Genomic DNA, 21,225 nt, shown 5'->3' with positions numbered 1-21,225 from the left:
ATATGTTAAAAATGTTTAGAATGATTAGCATCCAGTAAGTGCTCAAAACATGGAGAAAATTCTCATCATAAGTGCTATTTTCATATATAGAGCAATTAATTAGTACTGTAAGGTGGGTGACAGTATAGCCACTTCTAATTTATTTTTCACAAGACAAGTATGACAAAAAGAGTACTTTTTCGTCCCAGTCCAGCCTGAGTTCCTCTCATTCACCTTCAGCCCCTATTCTGTCCACTCTCTCTGTTGTGTGATTCAAATTGCCTGAGGCCCAATTTGCTCTGCCTTGTGGTGGTCACACTCTTGAGCCAACATATTTGTCACTGTTGGCAGAAAATCTGTACGCTGAGCATCTGCAGTCATTCAAAGTTCTCCTCATGCACAGAGGTATTACTATCTGATGTCTGAGGAGGAATGATCTCTCTAATGAGGTCCCCAGACTCTGGTTGTCAAGCCGCATGCTTGATTTTGAATGGGTGACTTGTTGTCAGTCACCTGAGGGCTCTGTGGCTGGCTCAGTGTGGTTCTAGAGTCGTGTGTGATGTTTGCTCTTAGGGAGAGTGTTTTGCTGAATGAAATTCAAGCTGAGTCCCCCCATTGAGCCCCTATATGAACACAAGGACAGTTTCTCTATAATGGCACCTGTCCTTATTGTCCATCTAACCTCTCTGCTCACCATTGCACAGGGGCCCACTCATTACTTTGTGAATCAGCACAGTGCATTCGATGCCAACCATAGGGGTTAGCCAGATATGAAGGTAGAAAATCAACTTAAAGCTGTATGTCCCCTAGCAAAAGCCCCTTCTCATCCATCCCAGACAGGCCAGGAGCAAATGTTTGCAAGGTAGGCTTTTGGGATAATACTCAAGGGAAAGTGATTGATGCCCCATAGACCTTGCCACACTCTATTTCTATTCATGCCTAGCACCTTTTTCTTCTGCTCATGTAGGGTACAGGTCAGAGGAAGAATTGAGGAGACCACATATGTCACCTCCATGTAGCTCAGGACATAGCCCCAGTTGCATGAAGCCTGCAGAACAGCAGGTTGTCATCTATGGCACTAGCCTGTCCATCATTTGTTCAGCAGCTTCCGCCAGCCAGTTTCAAACACCAAGTAATTCACACCTTTCTCTCCCTATAAGATTCTTCAATGGTTTTTCTGTGTGTTGAGAATAAAATTCAAACAGAGCCCACGGTCCCAAGAAGGTCTGCCTTGGTTACTTTCCAGTGCTTATCAAACCACTCCATCACAGTCTCCTACAATCCAGCTCCCTGGCTGCTTCTCTCTGTCCCTCAAATCAAGCTTAGCTTGTTCCCTCAGCAGGATATTCGCACCGACTGTTCCCCTTACCTGGAGCTCTGACCCCCATATCTTCCCATGTTGTCCTCTCTTTGCCCCCACCTTAAAGAAACCCCTTAAGAGAGGCCTCCCCTGGTTGCACCAGTCTGACCACCCTCCCTTTCTCACCTCCTGACTCCATACCCATCTAAATACCCCTACACAGTTTATCATTATTTGGCAATGTCTCATTCATTGTCTGTCTGTGAACAGAGATGTCTAAGGGCAGAGAGTCTTGTCTGTTTCTATCCATGTCACCAGGGCCCTAGAAGAATGGTGAACAATTAATAAATATGCGCAGACTGGACCTGTGAATGATTCCCCAGGTGCCTTTCTAATTTAGAGACGAGGCGTCCTTGCTCCAGGACAGGGGGGCAGGAGATGCCCAAGCAGCTGTGCCCCCGGGTATTTGCTGCAAAGCGTGGGTAATGGAGATGGGAGATGTTCCTAAAGAATGCAGGACTCTGACATGTTGCCTCTGACAGAGGGAGACTGGAGATGCACAAGGAGTGCTTTCAGGAGCCAACATTCAGGTGTGGGGAGCACTGGGTGTGGGGGAACTGTGGGCACTGGGGACTTCAGGGGGCCAAGAGTATGAGACCTGGGCCCAACAAAAACTGGTAGGATCCTGGACTTTGGATTTAGGTGGCTTGCTGAGGCCACAGCTGTCCAGGCTCAGCTGAGCCTCCTAGGAGAAGGAGAGCTGTATAAACAGGAAGTTCACTGCCAAGATGCTGATGTGCCTTTGATAAGTGCTAAATCCTTATAGGCCTCTTTCTCTCAAACAGTTTATTGGTTTGAGCCACAGCTCTGGTGGGAAAAAATAAAAATAAAAAAAACATACTCCACACTTTCCTCCTTCCTGACTCAATCACCATACAGAAGAAAGGGCAGGTGGCCTGGATGGATGAAGAGAAAGAGGAGGTGGAGGGAGAGAGAGAGTGAATAGGAATATAGAAGAGACAAAAGATGAGGAAGGGAAGAAAATAAGAAAATGATAAGGGAAAAGGGAGGGAGAGTGTGACACACATGGGAAGAGGTAAAGAAAAAGCTGAGTGATTGTGTAATTTCTCTAAAGTGAACTAGTTAAACAAAAGGAAACTTTTGGAAAGCTAGAGATACTGTAAAGGAATCAAGATATGAACTTTCATAGGCTAGAAATTCGTGGACTCCCTGTTTGTAAAATATTCAGGTCAGAATATTTCAGAACACTGTCCTTCAAGAACTGGGTCTCATTTGAAATCCCATTTTCTAGCATGTGTGTGCTCTTCTCTCCAGGTCCCTGGGAACCCCTGGGAACCACTCCAGGTAGGGAGTGTCTGCCACACTGGGGCTGGTCACATTGGGACTTACAGAGGTCCTGGTAACTCTGTTCTCCAAGTGAAAAAGGCAGCGTTGAAAGGTAGATAGCAATATCTTCTGGATGTGAGACCACACTGCTGGTAGCTAGCTGTATGACCTTCAGGAAGAGCTTCAGCATTTTGAACCTCAGTTTCTTCATCTATAAAATGGAGAGAATGAAAGTATCAACCTCTCAAAGCTATTGTAAAAGTTCAGAAAGAACAAGGCAAAGCAAGGGCAAGTACCCATAGACAGAACATGCTGTGCCCTCACGGAAGTCAGACAACAAAGTTGCTTGTAGGTGACAAGCATCTATCTACCTTATACAGCACATCTAAGCAGGCACATGGTCAGGGTCACATGTCTAGTGGACCCCAAAAATCTGTGTGCTCCCTGCATAGTGGGAGGATTAGTAGACTTTTCATTTGTTCCAAGTGCCCAACACAGAACAAAGATGTATCTCCCAAGTTTTCAAGACTAAGCTGTTTAACTTCACAAAGAAAAAAAAAAAAAGAGCATTTACTACATGCCAGGTCTATGCTGTGTGCGAGAGCTCCCAGATGAGTAACAACAGCCACCAATTGCTAACCACTTGCTTTATACATCTATCTCCTTAATCCTCTCACCGTTCTGTATGGCGGGTGTTTTCTTATTTTATAGATGGAGAACTTGAGGTTCAGTGAGGTTGAGTCAAGTCCAAAGGCCATTCAGTCATTAGGTGGCAGAGCCCACCAGCATCTGATGGAGCTCATCTAATCAGTTGAAAGAATTAAAAGAAAAGACCGAATTTTCAGAAGAGAAATGCATTCTGCCTCCAGGATGCCTTCAAACTCAAAACTACAATCTCAACTCCTGCAGGAATTTCCAGCTTGCTGGCCTGCCCCATAGATTTTGGACTTGCCAGCCTCTACAAGCCTATACATACATACATACATACATACATACATACATACATACATACATACATACATTCATACATACATATGTTTGTGCATATGTATATACATATATATATATATGTATGTATGTGTGTCTAGATATATATAGTAGGTTAATAAACTTGCCAGAGGTTGCACTGCTGAAGGGTTGAGGAGCTACCATTTGAATCCAGGTAGTTTGGCTTTAAGCCATATTTAACTCATTGCTCTCCTTCCTCTCACACTCTGATGTCCCACACACTGCTCACACTGAGCATGTCCACATTGCAACTCCTCTGATCTTCCTCTGCTCTCTGACCCAGTGAGAACTCACTAGCTAGTCACTCTCTCAGTGAAGAACCAAGAGACATCTCAACCTGTCAGTTTAGTCTCACACGTAGCTCCCACATTCTTCCTCTCTCCTTGCATACATGGTTGCTCGGGTCTTCACCATCTACTGATTGGATATGTGCTGTTGAAGTGAACTATATCAATTTCTCCTAGCTTAAGCAATAACAGAAAATGTGCTGGCCCATGAAGACTGGATCAAAAAGGGTGGTTAGAGCTTCAGAAACAAGGGAGTCCAGTGATCTTTCTTAACTATTCACTCTGTTCTTATCACGATCCACTCCATTGTCTGTTTCCACAGTGTGACATTCTACACAAAGAGTGGAACATGGCCATCACAAACCTCAACTTCTCAGCACTCCATCTTAATACCTGAGTATAGGATAATTCTGAGGAAGAGTTTCATAAGCCTGTTTGGGTCTCTTGCCCATCCCTAGACACACATTGTGATAGGGACAACATTGCTGTGAGGCTGGGATCACATGTGCAGCTCTGGATAGTGGGAGTGGTTGACATTTGGGTGACAATGTCCTAAAGACTACATGAATGGGGAAGGAAGAATTGCCCAGGGGAAAAGTGGGGCTTTTGTAGCAAAAGATGAGAGTGGAGGCAGATCAGGCAAAACCAACATATTTCTCCCCCTTTTCAGCTGAACAACTCAGGAATCACCTCCTTGTGGAAAGTTTAGATGCCTTTCTCAGGTCCCTATGTTCCTTTCTGTCAATCTTTCCACAGCACTTAACTAATACATTGCATATATTGCCTGTTTCTCTAAACTTCGAGCTCTCTGAGGGTAAGAATGATGATTCTCATTTCTGGATCCTAAGGACTATAGTTTCGTAAATGTTTTTGAAAATAAAATGAACTCTGTCTTACGAAGACAAATTTGGAGTCTATAAATGACTGTGGCATAAGAGATGCTGAGCCATGAACTGTGAGAGGGTGGAAATAAGTAAATTATTGATGTCTCAATGTGTTAGCCCAGTGGAACAGCCAATGGGCAAGCTCAGCTGAGTTCTTGGACCACCATTGACCAGCAAGTCATTATAATATGTTACTATGTCTCTAGCTATCTTGACCTCACTCTGATCCTCCCTCTTTCCAGAAAATAATCACCTCTTGGCATTTTAGACGCATTAGAGGGAGGTAGTTGAATCATCTGTCATAGGAATTATCTAAGATGTTCAAGTGTGAAAGGGTTGGGGTAGGTGGTCTCAGCACACAGGGAGGTAGTCATTTTATTAAGCAATATACTCTGTGGACATTGACTGAGATAGCAAAACTTACAATAAAAACCAGCAACCTCTGCTCCATGAGCCATGCACAGGCCCATTCATCATAGCAGCCTTTTCTATCATTTCTGTTTCTACTTCAAATATGCTTATTTCTTGTTTAGTCAACCTTATACAAGAACTATTAGTCCTCAAGATTTATCTCACTCCACTAACCTTTTCCCACTTCTGCCAAAGTTGAAAAGTTAAGTTGCTAATTTTAGTTCTTACATATTTTTAGCTTAAAAAAAATAAAACAATAACACACACCATATTTGTTTCCTTATTCAATTAACTTTACTCACGAACTCAACTCACCTCTCTCTATGAGGATATATGCATCCTCTTCCTCCTCTTCCTTGTTCTACTTTTAATCAGCTACAGTTTTGCACTGACATTTTACAAAGGTGTAAGTTGGTACCTGTATACATCCATACCTGTCTTTAGTGCTTCGCCACAGGTTGATTCTAAAACTGAACAATAATAAAGTTTCTTTAAATTATTTTGTAAATATCAACATTTTTACTCCCAGGCCAGATTGTGAACTAGGATTATATTTGTTTCTCACCAGGTCCCATTTCACTCAAATGAGAATCAAGTGCATATATTTTCTGTTCTTAAACAACATCACTTACTTATATCATGCTATGTTTTGGTTTGCTTTAATTTAATTTCAGACTGTTACTTTTTGTGCAGGTTTTCTTTCCCTTGGATTGATCATTTTATTTGTTTGTTTGGTTGGTTGTTGCTGAACACAGATTCATGTGTCTCTATCATGACCTCATATTTCCACATGCTCTCTTCATGCGATCTATTACTCGAAAACACTTATTTTCGCTGACGTCTCTTTCTGAAGCATTTGGTCTTCCTGCTATGATTTGAGACAGCTATCTTAAGGCCTTCTAGATAAGTTTTCATATTAGAATTTTTATTCTACATTAGCTCTATTATTTTATGGATCCCTGTTCTTTGTCTTGATTTTCTCCTTTTACTGGAGTACATAGTCACGTCATTTCCTAAAAAAAACAGACTGCATGGAAAATAAGCTTTTTGAGATGTTAAGAAATAGCTTTATTCTACCCACATATCAGATTGATATTTTGGCTGGGTATAAAGGTGATATCTGTTGCCAGTGTGATTATCCTTCATTTGTAGTCCGGTTTTCTTTGTTTTGTTTTTGTCTCTGGAATCCTTATTTTTGACTACTCATAATTCTGACTTTTGACCAGAATGTGTCTAAGTATGACTTTTTTTCATTCACTGGGCCGGACACCTGATGGATTCTTTTATAAAGTATAAAAATTCAGGATCTTTTCCAGGTTTGGGAAAATTTTCTATTTTTAAAATTTGATTCCCTTTGTTGTTAATTTTTCTCTCTTTATGATAATCTTATATTGAATCTTCTGGCTCAATTCTCAATATTCTTTGTATTTCCTCTCATATTTTTATTCTCTTTGCCATATAAGTCTATATTCTGAGAGATCTTCTTGACCCTATTTTTTAGGCCTTCATCTTTCTCTCACCCTTCTATTTTAATGATTATATGTTTTAATATGTAAAAACTATTTCTTACTTTTGGTACATGTCTTTTTCATATTACTTGCAGTTTTTTTGGTGGATGCAATATATTCTCAAATTTCTGACTATACTAACTGAAGAAGATTTTGTTCTTTTTAAGGTCTCTTTCCAGAATATTCTGTTTCCATCAGGATTTAAATTTATATATTTTTTGTTGTTTGCTGTTTGATTTTTCATCTATGTATTCTGGGCTTCCTCATCCTTGCATGTGCTGTGATCCCTGGACACAGGATACCATATTTATTTGATATGGACTAAATGTTTGTGTCCTCAATCCAAATTCATATATTGAAACTCTAGCTTCTGCTGTGACTGTATTTAGAGATAGGACACATAGGAAGTAATTAAGATTAAGTGAGATCATAAGGGTGGGATCCTGACTCAAGAGAATTAATGTCCTTACAAGAAGAGTCACCAGAGAGCTCATTCTCAGCATGTATGCACCAAGGGCATTTGAGGAAAGAGTGAAAAGATGGCTATTTACAACCTAAGAGGAGAGCTCTCACTAGATATGAACACTACTGGAACTTGCTCTAAGATTTCCCAACCTCCAGAGGTGTGAGAAAATAAATTTATGTTATGTAAGCCACTCAATCTGTGTATTTTATTATAGCTGCCTTAGCAGACTGAGACATCATTCATTCATTCCACAAATAGTGCCTGAGGCCTGTTCTAGGCACTGAAGATAGCAGAGAACAATGCAGACAAAGGACAAGCAGGCATCATGAAGCATATATTCAAGTAGAGAGAGGAAATAATATACAGTATAATATCAGGAAGGGATGAGTGTTTTGAAAAAAATAATGCTAAATATCAGTGGAGATAAGAAGGTGAATGTTTGCTCAATTTTCCATGTTGCATTCGAAGTCCTCTTTGAGTTTCTAAGGGTAGTGGAACCCTTTGTCACTTTGATCTTGGTCTTCTTGATTGGAAGAATGCGCAGACCAGATGAGGTGCCCTGGCTTGAGAGGAGCAGAGGGGACTGCCGCTGAGGCTGAGTGTGCTCAGTGTGAGTCAGCGCTGCCACCCCTGATCTAGAGGGCTGTGCAGTGAGGAGACAGAGGTCAAAACTGTTGCCAAGCTTCTTGGCCACGCTTCCCAAAGAGACTGCAGACCCCCACCTCCACTCAGGCTGAGACCTCAAGGCCTGTATCCATTAAGGTCTGTGAGTTTCTCTTCTTCCAGCAGAGCCCTGTTCCCCATTGCTCCTAGCAGAGCCCTCCTAGCAGATCCAAGCAGTACTCCTGAAGCCACCAGTTCTTGAAGGAGGGCGACAATGATTTCTAAGCTACATTTTCATGGCTGACTCAACACCTCGAGGAAAGACTCAGAGGTTTGCCGAAACAGAAGGTTCTATGAGAATTAGAAAGGGGCCCAGTGAATGAGGCCATGGTGTTTGTCAAATCATATCTGGCACTAAACAGTTAATTTAGAAACTCTACTCTGAAGTGACGTCCTTCCAGGAGCACAGGTGTTTCTTGTGGATTCTGTGATGTTTACATACTGCTTCCCAAAAGCTCTGACTGATTAGATTCTTCCTGGGTGCCTCTGTGAGCTATTGAGGGCTTTAGGTCCTTGGTTCTGCCCAGAGTCCTCGGTGCCCATTAAGAGCTCCTTGAATATCTGCAGTGAATATTGCTGTTTTCAGACCTCCAAGCATTTATTCCTTCTTCCTGATGGCACAGAGACTCTGTTTTACAGAATCTTCTCTCTTCCTCTCTGATCCCACCACTGTATCTTACTGGAGGGTAGGAAGCTGGGAATTTAGGGCCTATTTCCCAAGTTGGGATTGAGGTATGCCTTTTGGGAGATGTGACCCTCAAGTGCATAGTGGCAAGGACAGAAAACATAGTAGGATGATATGCCTTCTGGTGCTGGTGTCTGAAAGGGAAAGCTCTGGGAACTTCTGAACCCCTGAGGCTACCTCTGTCCTTGTTCTGCCTTTTTCTTGTTCTGAGTCTGCTTCTTAATTGTTCTTTCTATCTGAAATCTGACACATGCTCATTTATAAATGTCCCTGTAGCCTGAGGGGTGAGGAGGTGGTGGTAATGGAGGATATGCATTTCTGATTGGTATCTGAGCCCTGTATAACTTCCACTATGGATGCTAACAGAAATTTCTCAGCCAGCTAGCACATAACCCCAGGAATACATATACTGAAAGAGGTATGTTTTGTTTAAAAATTAAGAAAAATATTTAATAAAAAAATTAATAAAATTACTTTGGTGGCTGTGAAGCAGGGAAAGTGTGTGGATCTTGGCATAATGGGTAGTTTAGATCTCCCGAGACTGGGGGTGTTTGCAAAGGAAATTCTTCCAGTAGGTCCTGCTCAATCTAGTGGGCAAGCCAGATGCAGGTTGGGGCTGTGGAGACACAGCACAGTGAGCTATCCCCTCTGGGCACAACTGGAAGAGAAAATAAAAGGGTTGAGCTCTATCCTTGATGGGTCTCTCCAGCTTTCTCTCCCCTCCCCACACACTCTCCCTTGCAGAGCTCATCCATTCCAATCTTTCCTTATAAATTAGCCCCAAATATTCACTCCAGCCCCATTTTACTTCCCAAATTCAGTCTCATATTTTCTATTGCCACCTCCATTTCGATGTTCAATTGATACCTCAAACTTAATCAAACCTGGCCTTTGAGAATGAAGCAATGTACAGGGGAACAGGGAAATACAGTAAAAACAAGAAATAGGAGGAAAACTGCTCTCTGTAGTATTCTCCATTTTCTCCCCATATATCATTTTGTTCTTTGCATGCAGTGGGTCCAAAATGACTGTCACCTGAGTGAATGAATGGATCTGAAGAACACCACAATCTACTCGACTGGAAGTCACTCAATTACAAAAACTGGTGTGCACCACCCCTGTTCTTTCTCTGCTGCCTTCAATTTCTCACCATCTTTGAACTACACTATTCAGTAGGTAGGATATTTGTTTGTTGCACCCCTCTCAGCTTTTCCTAGCCCTGTGTCAAGCTCCTAGCGTTCATCAGCCCACTGTAACCTTTCCCCCACGTACCTTCATTTCTCCACAGCCCCCAGGCTGCAAGAAGAAAACTGAGTTTAGAGGAAACATAGCTTCTTGGTAGAAGAGCCAGAAGCAAATGCCGACTCCACAGCTGATCGCCGCGTTGTTCTCCCAGGCTCTCACTCAAACATTATTAACTGTCCCCAACTCTAGGAAACATAATATATCCTTCAATCTGATATTCCAGGATTTTCCCAATCTGTGCCCAGCCCCCTTTCCAGGCAAATCTCCCTTTTAGCTGCTAACTTGGCTCTAAGTTCCTTTTCCCATACTCACTTTTGCTCTTCCTCCTAACTAAAAAATCATTTCTCAGACATGTTGAATCTCATCCATTGTTGAAGGCCAAGGTCGTATAATACTAGAAAGCTCTTTTTGAAAATACTTCCATGTGACTTTACTATGTGCCCAGTATTTAGCATTCTTGTGCTGACTGTAGCCTTCTGGAGAAATAAGTCTAGGTAGTACCACTGTACTAGCAGAACTGGTGTCTTCTCTGCAGCATCCAAATGAATAATTAATGGAAAGTTTCTTCTCAGAGCCCACTATTAACCTTAAAGTGATGTCATCTCCAGGGAGAGATCTCACCACCTGTGCCAAGGAGGCCAGTATGTCTAAACACTTTCGTAAGAATTCCAAAGAGAAACAAATAATTTCTGCTCTTCAAATATGCACTATGACTTTATTCCCAGTTAAGCAATTTTAGTATTTTAAAACTCTGAACTCATTACTCGAGGTCACTAAAAATATCCTGAGCTTCAATATTCAACACAGTAACTAAGAGTTCACAGGCAGGTTCCTGACATTTCCATTAAGTCTCTGAAATCCAAGCTCTCTCTCTCCCCAGTTCTGTGCTCTGTCAGGATCCAGGTGACCCTGAGTTAAAAAGCCATTTTTTTTTCAGGTAGAATGAGTAGTTGGAATGAATCCAACTATAAAAACAGACTGATTCATTTTTAAAAGTTTAGGACACACATTTTTTAACCATTGAGAGTGACTCCCCCCACCCCAACACATACACACATGAAAAAACCTTGGAATGCTTCTTCAAAAGAGCCTCAGGGACAACTTAACAATTGTGCAGGAATCTGTGTTAGTTAGATGCTTTGAAACCCTACCTTTGAGAAAAGTACAGAGTTAAATGCAAAGACAAGTTATATCCCCAAACTGCTAGTAACTAAGAAACGAGAGATGGTAGGTCTAGTAGGGAAGCTAGGTCTGGGGGACTGATAAGCCAGGGTGCACACAAGGTTGGCAAACTATGCAGAGGCACTCTACGTGTTCATAGGCTCAGGGCCACTTTTCCTCTGCCACTGGGACTCCACTCTTTTATACCTACAGTCTCTGAAACATAGGCCTGAAAGGGCTGGGCCTTGAGCTTACAAAGAATAACTGTGCATGCATTCTAAGGACTGAAGTTAATCTTCATACCCCAAGATCTCAGTAAATGAAGTAGCCGTGAGATGCATCATTGCATGGATGCATCTGTCTTTCTCTACAGTAGAGTTGGAGAAGCATGTCTATCCCAAAGATTTCCTCTTCGGATTTTTATTTTGCTAATTTTGTCAATTTCTCTGGTTGGTCAAGTTAAGTTTGAATCTTGGTTATGTAACCCAAGGTATTTGAAATTTTTCCAAGCTTTATGCACTCAAAGTCTTGATCAGATTGTCTATAGTTGGCAAACATCTCAAATGCCCTTTCAACTGCTCAAGGTTCTTTCCCTCTTAAAAAATGGCACCAAGAACTGAGTTTAGGCTATAAAGTAGGGCTCTGATATCCCCCAAGGGAAAAGGTAAATTCAGGATTCCCCTTCATCTAAGCCATTCTTATCTGTCTCAGCTAAATTGTGACTCATTTATGCCCAGCGTAGAAAGGAGGGCCACTTTGCCTACTGAATTCCGTCTTTCAACCCAATCATGCCAAGGTTTTAATAACAGTTTTCCCAACATTCTTTCCAAGAAAAGTTTAAAGAGAAGGGCCTGGAGGAACCGAGAATCCTCTTTAGCTGGGAGGTGAAAGGTCAGGTTTTCCATTCCTGTCCTCCTTCAGCAAAAGTGGGCATCGCTCTGTCTACCAGTCTGAGTAGTGGGAGACTAGGAAATGAATAACCTCTTTCTCTTTCCTTTCTAAAAAAATACATTTTCCTCCAAAGCAACTTTATTATCTGTGTGTGTTCCCAGTGTCCTTCATTATGGGTAGCTCTTGGCCAGCTTAGGGCTTCTCCTGAAATTCACAAGAGAGCCCCTGCAGATGGAAAGAATCATTCACTAACTTCTGTAATTGTGACATCTCTTTCTTTTTGTTAATAGAGTAACCCCCCAATGTATCTTCAACTAAGTTATTTATCAAATACAAATTCCATAGCCTATACATAGTTGAATTTTTTTAAAGCCTTAAACTAATTCATCCCATAGACCCAGTGTTTTGAGAGTTCATTGGCACATATTAAGACAAAATAAGGGAGAATTATAGAGTTAATGCTTTAAAATTGGGACATCTTGGAGTGTTCAGAGAAGGCTATCTTTCTGGGGAAGAAAAACAAAGAAAGACAAGAAGATGTGCAAAATCTTTTAATTTGGTTTAATAAGGAATGTTTGGGAGTAGTGGCTTTCAGCCATACCAACAAAATCCTCCCTTAGCTATAACTGAGAGCTACATCAAAATTTTTCTTCTAAAGATTTTAATATTCTACTTATGTATTGCTATCTATTCAACCATCCCAAACACAGTGACATGAAACCACCATCATTTTACGGTGCTCACAGATTCTGTGGGTCATGAATTTGAATGGGGTAGAGGAGGGTGGCTTGTCTTCCCTACATGATCTCTGGAGCCACAGCTGTAAAGACTTTAATGGCCAGGAGTGACGTTAACAGCTAAGGCCTGGCCTAGAGTCAACTAAAGTTGCTTTCACTCAATGTCTCGCATCTGGGCTGGCGGGCTGGCAGGCTAATCTCCGCAATAACTATTAACCACAGTACCTTCTTCTTGACTTTTCATGTGAATTATGTGGCTCAGAGCATGATGTCCAAGAGGGACAATCTTGAGAGAGCTTATTGGAAGAGATGAAGCCTGAAGAATCCAGGCCTCCTCTTGTTACCACTAGGGTGATGCAAAATCTGGCATTGCCCCAGCAGCATGGGGGTGGTGTTGTGTGGTGTCCCTAGGTTCTTCCCTGTGATGCAGCAAAGATTCACAGGTCAGCGAGATCTAGAAATAAGATTTATTGAAAGTACATTTTATGAGAAGATGGACCATGTTAAGGAAGGCTGTAGCCCTGTGGAATTGGGAGTTGAAAAGATAAAACAGAGTACACTTCAAGGGAGGAGCAAGTTTTAAAGAGAGCTGTATTCCCCTAGAAGAAGGGAGGTCTGTTTATATTTAGGTTGTGATGGGAGGTCCTAGATGATCCATATGTGAGATTACCTTGACTGATGGCTGCTTTATAACACTTTGCCTATTTGTATGTGCTTTCCCAGAATTCAGTCAGTTATAATTAGATTCATGAACTTCCAGGCATAATCATGATATTATAATGATGGTATAATGAGTCTGAGGTTGTGGGCAGGTTAGGGTAGTATTACTTTCTGTGCATGCATTTGTGGCTAGTGAAGCTAGAGGTTTTATAGCCTTTGTGCTCTAGGATTTCGAGTAATTTATAACCCTACAAAGGAGGTGTTTCTAGCATGTCCTTAAGAAAGGTCTTCGAGGGAGATTTTTCATGGTTATAGAGCTGGGCCTTCGCTCCTATCATTCATGCCCAACTAACTAACTGCCCAACACTCTGGCTGAGCCTCAGAAGTCACAGAGTTTCACTTCCCTGTACTTTTGTCAGTTGAACCCAGACTCAGGAGGAGAGTATATACAGCCCACCTTGACAGGAGGAGCATTGAGGAATATGGGTCCATGTCTTATGACCTGCACAATGGCCTTCTAAGAATTATAATCAAACACAGGGTAGTTTCCCAATGATTTTCTAAGAAGTCAAGTGAAGAAAAAATTGAAGAGGGCTGGGAGTCAAGATGGCAGATTTGGTTAAAGCTGGGTTTACCTCCTCTTACATTTATATTAAGATTACAACCAAATTATAACAAATAATCTATGTAGAGAATCACCTGAAGTCTAGCAGATCATAACATGCATATCTGATAATATAAAGAAAAAATTACATCGAAGCTGGTAGGAGGGGCAAAGTCACAAATTGGGCTGGACCCACACCTGCTATAGCCGCCAGTCCCTGAAAGATGCACAGACCACCAGAACTCAGTGAGTTATAGGAAACACTCTTTATTCAGCCAGTTGGGTCTGCCAGGGGTACGCAGACCCAAAATTAAGCAGCCCCGAAATGTAGAGGTACAGAGTTTTTAAGCCCAAAATCCCATTCTTCATTCTGTCTAAACACAAAGATCTATCTTTCTTCTATTCACTACCTGTCAACTCACACACAGGTCAGAGGCATAAGCAGGGGTACAGAAGCAGAAAGCTTATTGTTAGAATGTTATGTTCCTATAATCAAAGTCCTACATGTCCATAGCAATAGTTAAACAGTAATTTCCAGTAAGAGTCAATTTTTCAGCCACCACACACCCACGGGTGGCAGAGGAACATCGACACTTGCCTAGGACACCAGTGGTGGGATGGAGACTCAGGCAAGAGTCACAGAGGGAAAGACTACATTAACTGGTGCTGGATCAAGGGCTGGACAAGTAGTCGCTATTGTGCCTTAGTAAGGGGCCTTTCTGAAAGGCAATCTATACATCCTCAGCACCAGCTCGTCTGTGCAGATCCCTCCCCCAAACAGCCAATTCTGAAGCTGCACTGCCTGAGGAGATCTGGCCAGCCCCACCCAACTCACATTGCCCTGGCCAGCTACCCCACCCTGTACCACCCCAGGGCTGAACATTCTCACATGCAGCAGACCTCAGCCAACACTGTAAATGCATTTTGGGGATAATTTCAAGAGATCACTGCTGCTAACATGGGCCTGGGCAGATCACAGGGAGATGTGGCCAGTCCCAGACAGCAGCTGGTCTTTCTGTGATCTCTATCTTTTGTGGGAACACATGGGAAGTCAGAGAAGTTGTAACCAGACTGAGGCTATATCGACCTGAAAACCATTGTCTCTCTGAGATCCTGTCCCACCCAACCCACAAATTGCCCATGACAGCCCATTGATAGGCCACTGTTTCTGTCCTGCCCCACAGTTTATGCAGTCAAAAGACCTTGGCTAGGGCAAAGAGCACATTTAGGAGAAAGCAATTGTGGACTGAACCCTGCTTCCTCCGCAAGCTATAATATATCTCTTGAGGGGAACACAGGGATCTGTGGGACCACCCCAGATGGCAGCTGGTCTCACTGTAATCTTTGACTACAGCTGGAATTCATAGACACAGAAGTTGCAGCAAAACTGAGGCTGTATTCACCTGAGGGCCCTTGTTTTCCTGAGATTCTGCTTCACCCAATCCAGGAATTTCCTGCAGCACAGTGACAAAGTAGCTGCTCCTGCCCTATGCATTCTGTGAAGGCAATATACATTGGCTAGCACAGTGAGCAAATTTCAGGGAAAACAGTGACAGGCAGATCACTGCTGCCAACACGAGATACAATAAAGCTTGGGCAGATCACGGGATTTGGTGAGCTCATCACAGATGGCAATATGTCTCAGTGATGTGCGACTTTTGTGGGAGTCTAGGGTCACAGAGCTGGCAGCAAAGCTGATACTGTATAGGATCGATGGCCCTGTGCCTCACTGAAACACTGCCCCACCTAACCCACAAATTACTGTCGCAAGCCTATTCTCAGGCAACATGGTTCAATCCTGTGCTTTCCTTGGGACACGAATTCAACACCAAACTACATCACTCAGTTCGGGCAGCACACACAAAGCCTGTGCATCCGGAAGAAGCTCTCGGTGGTGGGCCACAAAACCATGCCCACAAGCTTCAGTAATTCTTTTACAAATCTCGGGGGTTTGCAGCAGCTGGCTTTGCTGTGAACTGAGACTTGTACAGAAAGCCCCAGAGACAATGCTGGCATGTAACCTGACACTGCAGTGGGAGGGGGAAATCTGCTCTATTTATCCAGGTGACTGCCTGGATCTCTGTACCACCCAATGCCTATATCACCCAGTGGCTCTTCCAGTTGCAGAGTCTTATGGGCTACTGAATGGCAGCCTCAGGGCTTGAGCCCTGGTCCTGCTAAACCACCCCTGGCTTCAACCGAACCGCAGCCTACAATGTTGTCTCTTCTACTTACCTATGGATCTAGCATAGGCAGTAAATATCTGCAGATTGTTTTGTAGCTCTCATCAGGCAGCTCCGAGCAATCAAAGACAGTGTCTGACTTTGGCCAACTAGGGAGCCCCTCCCAAGAGGCCACAAAAGCAACACACCTGGAGTCTCGCACTAGACCACAACATAATTCCTGACTAACCCCACAAGCAATACACACAAAGAGTGGTCTTAATAAGTACGCAAGCCTGCTAGAGCAAATCTCACTCACGGATCAGGCCCCACACAGCAACACATACCTGTGGCCATAGCCAATTCCCACAGTTGGTCAGCCAAAGCATTAATCCCATCCACTGAGGTACTAACGAATACAAGCTTATCTACAACAAAAAAAAAATCACATACAATTCACACAAAGATCATGTCGAGAGCCCCCAGCACGAGATATTAGTGTGAGCGTGCCCCTGGGCCACACAGGACACCTTCTGCATAAGGCCATCTAACCAAGGCTGAAGACTAAACAAATATTTCTATAGAAACAAACTTAGAGAGACTAATAAAATGAGAAAACAAAGAAACATACTATAAATGAAACAAAAGAAAACCCCAGAAAATAAGATAAATGAAATGTAAGTAAGCAACCTACCAGAGACAGTGTTCAAAATATTGTTTATAAGGATTTTCAATAAAATTAAGAGAAAAATGGATGAGCTCAATGAGAACCTTAACAGAGGGATAGTAGCCATAAAACAGTACATAGAAATTATAACCAGTCAGGAATGAAGAATACATTTGAAGGATTCAGCAGTAGATTGGACAAAGCATAAGACTGAATCAGTGAACTATAAAACAAGGTAGCAGAAAACAGCCAATCAGAGCATCAAAAAGATTTTAAAAAATGATGATAGTTTAAGAGACCTCAGAAATAACATGAAGTATAACCATTTCTGCATCATAGAAGTACCAGAAGAAGAGAGAGAGCAAGGGATTGAGACTCTATTTGAAGACACAATGGCAGAAAACTTCTCTAACTGGCAAAGGAATTAGACATACAAGTCCAGGAAGCACAAAGAGTTCCAAACAAGAGGAATTCAAACAGACCCACACCAAGACACATCATAATTAAAATGCCAAAGGTCAAAACCAAAGAGAGAATCTTAAAAGGAGTGAGAAAAAGTCAGCTAGTTACTTACAATGGTACCCCCATAAGAATGTCTGCTGACTTTTTAACTGGCAAGAAGTTTTTAAAGTTATAAAAAACAAGAATCTACAACAATGAATATTCTACCCAGCAAGACTTTCGTTTAAAATGGAAGGTGAGATAAAGAGCTTCCCAGACAGAACAAAGCTTAAGAAATTCATCACCAACAAATTTGTACTACAAGAATATTAAAGGGACTTCCATAAAAAGAGAAAGAGGGTGTAACAAATAAATATAAATAATAAAATGGCAATAACTGTGCACTTATCAATAATCACTTTAAATATAAATGGATTAAATGCTCCAATCAAAGGACATAAGATAGCCAAATGGATCAAAAAAAAATAACACCTATGCATATGCTATCTACAAGAGACCCACTTCAGATCAAATGACAGTAACAAACTGAAAGTAAAGTGATGGAAAAAGTTATTTCACACAAATAGAAATGGAAAAAATTCAGGATAGCAATACTTATATCAGACAAAATATATTTTAAAACAAAGTCTATAATAAGAGACAAAGAAGAGCATTTCATGATGGTAAAGAGATCAGTACATCAGGAGGATATAACCATAGTAAACATATGCACCCAAGAAAGGAGCACCTACATACATAAAGCAATTATTGCCTGACATTAAAGATCAACAGTAATACACTCATAGTAGGGGACTTTAATGCCCCATGACACCAATGGACATATATTCCAGGCAAAGAATCAACAAGGAAACAGTGGGACTAAAAGACATATTAGATTATGCAGATTTAATAGATATTCTCAGGGCATTTCACCCCAGAGCAGCAGAATATATATTCTCCTCAAGTACACTTGAATCATTTTCCAGGATAGACCACATATTAGGCCAAAAGTCAAGTATCAATAAATTTAAGAAGATTGAAATCATACCAACAGTCTTTTCTGATCACAATGATATGAAACTAGAAATCAGCTATAAGAAAAAAAACTGGAAAATACCCAAACATGTGGAGGCTAAATAAAATGCTACTAAATGCTATGGTTTATCAATGATATCAAGGAAGAAATCAAAGATACCTTAGAGACAAATGAAAATGAAACACAATGACTCAAAATCAATGGGACACAGTGAAAGTAGTCCGAAGAGAGAAATTCATAGCAATGCAAGCCTACCGCAAGAAACAAGAAAAAACTCAAATAAACAATCTAATCTTGAAATTAAAACAACTAGAAAAAGGCCAGCAAACAAAGATCAACATGAATAGAAGTAAGGAAATAATAAAGATCAGAGCAGAAATAAATGAAATAGAGTCTGGAAAAATAATACAAAAGGTTAATGAAACCAAAAGATGGTTCTTTGAAAGAATAAATATAATTAACAGATCCTTAACCAGACTCATCAAGGGAAAAAGAGAGAGGATTCAAATAAATAAAAATCGGAAATGAAAGAAGAGAAATAACTATGGACCCCAAAGAAATATAAAAGATCATAAGAAAATACTATGAGCATTTATACACCAACAAATTGGACAATCTGGAAGAAATGGATACATTCCTAGAAACATATAATCTCTCAATAGTGAGTCAGAAAGAAACAGAAAATCTGAACCTACTGATTACCACCAACGAAATTGAATCAGTAATCAAAAAACTCCCCCAAAACAAAAGTCCTTGACCAGATGCCTCCACAAGTGAATTTTATCAAACATTAAAAGAAGAATTAACACCTATGCTTCTCAAACTATTCCAAATAATTTCAAGGAGAGAGAAGCCTCATTAATTCCTTTTTTTGAGATCGCCTTTACCTTGATTCCAAAACCAGACAAAGACATTGCAAAAAAAGAAAACTATAGGCTGATATCTCTTATGAACATTGATGCAAAAATCCTTAATAAAATATTAGAAAACCAAATTCAGCAATATACTAAAAATATCATACTCTATAATTGAGTTGGATTTATTCCTGGGATGCAAGGTTGGTACAATATATACAAATCAATTAATGTGATACACCACATTAAGAAATAGAAAGATAAAAATTATATGATTATATCAATACATGTATATAAAGAATTTTACAAAATTCAATATCTATTTATGATAAAAATTCTCAGCAAAGTGGGATTAGAGGGAACATGCCTCAGTATAATAAAAGCCATACATGACAAACCCACAGTTAACATCTTACTCAATGGGGAAAAGCTAAAAGTGTTTTCCTTAAGATCAGGAACAAGACAAGAATCCTCACTTTCACCATTCTGTTCAACATCATTTTGGAAGTCCTAGCCACAGCAATCAGACAAGAAAGAGAATAAGAGTCATCCAAATTGGAAAGGAAGAAGTAAAGCTCTCCTTATTTGCAGATGACATGATATTATGTAGAGATAATCTGAAAAATTTGACCAAAAAACTGGTAGAACTGATAATGAATTTAATAAAGTAGCAGAATATGAAATTACTATTCAGAAAGCAGTGACATTTTTATACACCAATGATGAACTATCAAGAAGAAAAATTAAGAAAACAATCTCATTTACAATTGCATAAAAAACAATAAAATGCCTAGGAATCAAATTAACCAAGGAGGTGAAAGACCTGATCTCAGAAAATTATAAGTCACTGAAAAAAGAAATTGAAGAAGATACAAATAAATGGCAGCATACACTGTGCTCTTGGGTAGGAAGAATCATTAAAATGGCCATACATCAATCTATAGATTCAATGCAATCCCTATCAAAATACCAGTGACATTTTTCAGATAGCTAGAACAAATAATCCTAAAATTTATATGGAACCATAAAAGATCCTGAATAACCATGGCAATCTTGAGAAAGAAGGACAAAGTTGGAAGTAGCATACTATCTGGTATCAAACTATACTACAAATCTACAGTAATCAAAACAGCAGGGTACTGGCATAAAGACAGATACTTTGATCAGTAGAGCAGAATAGAGAGCCCAGAAATAAATCCACACATATATGCTCACTTAATATATGACAGAGGAAGTAAGAATATATCATGGGGTAAAGGTAGTCTCTTCAATAAATGGTGTTGGGAAAATAGACAGATACATGCAAAAAAGAAGAAGAAGGAGAAGGAGAAGAAGGAGGAGGAGGAAAAGGAGGAGGAGGAGGAGGGGGGAGGATGAGGTATGTATTCGTCTCTCTACTTGCTTGGCTGCCTTCTTCCTCCTTCCTTCCTTCCTGGTCTGACTGGTCAGTTCACTTCCTTCACTTCCTCCTCCCCTCCCTCCCTCCAGACCGCACAGTACTCCATCAAGCACGAAGAAAGACGCAAGAAAGAAAAACGGGGACTACCTTACACCATACACAAGAATAAACTCGAAATGGATCAGACTTAAATGTAAGACCCAAAACAATAAAACTTTTAGAAGAAAACAGTAATCTCTCTGATATTGCTACTAGTAATTTCTTTTTGTACATATCTCTCAGGGCAAGGAAAACAAAAGAAAAATAAACAAATGGGACTATGTCAAAATAAAAATTTTTGTACAGCAAGGAAACCATTAACAAAACAAAAAGACAATCTACTGAATGGGAGAAGATATTTGTTTATGATACATTGGGTAAGGAGTTAATATCTAAACTACATAAAGAACTCATACAACTCAACAACAACAACAAAATTAAACAATTCAGTTAAAAAATGGGCAGACAACCTGAATAGAGATTTCTCCAAAGAGGAAATACAGATGGCCAAAGCACATATGAAAAGATGTTCATCACTAATCATTTGAAAATGCACAATAAAACCACAATGAGATATCACCTCACACTTGTCAGAATGGCTATCATCAATAAATTAAAGAACAACAAGTGTTGGCGAGGATGTGGAAAAAAGGGAACCCTCATACACTGTTGGTGGGATTGCAAATTTGTACAGTCTGGAGGTTCCTCAAAAAATTAAAAATAGATCTACCTTTTGACCTGGCAATTACACTTCTGGGTATTTTTACCCAAAGAAAAACAGCACTAGTTAC

General features: G+C 40.6%; 1 long non-coding RNA gene across 3 annotated transcripts in view; it reads right to left on the bottom strand.

Moving 5' to 3' along the window:
* The window catches only part of LOC107517780, a 52,636-nt gene that overhangs the window by 9,689 nt on the left and 21,722 nt on the right, over window positions 1-21,225 (bottom strand). The window contains exons 5-7 of one of the 3 annotated variants that reach the window (XR_004951489.1): window positions 9,013-9,968; window positions 5,532-5,686; window positions 2,690-2,837 (exon numbers count right to left, since the gene is read on the bottom strand). This is a non-coding gene — a long non-coding RNA (uncharacterized LOC107517780). Of the gene's footprint in view, window positions 1-2,689; window positions 2,838-5,531; window positions 9,969-21,225 lie in introns of all 3 variants that reach the window. The other 2 variants (XR_001598652.2, XR_004951488.1) reach the window with 2 other exon arrangements.

Source organism: Rousettus aegyptiacus, unplaced genomic scaffold (genome assembly GCF_014176215.1).
Source record: "Rousettus aegyptiacus isolate mRouAeg1 unplaced genomic scaffold, mRouAeg1.p scaffold_m13_p_6, whole genome shotgun sequence".
Classification (NCBI taxonomy): Eukaryota; Metazoa; Chordata; class Mammalia; order Chiroptera; family Pteropodidae; genus Rousettus; species Rousettus aegyptiacus.
Note: the sequence above shows the minus strand (reverse complement) of the source record. Positions and strands in the feature narration are given on the sequence as shown.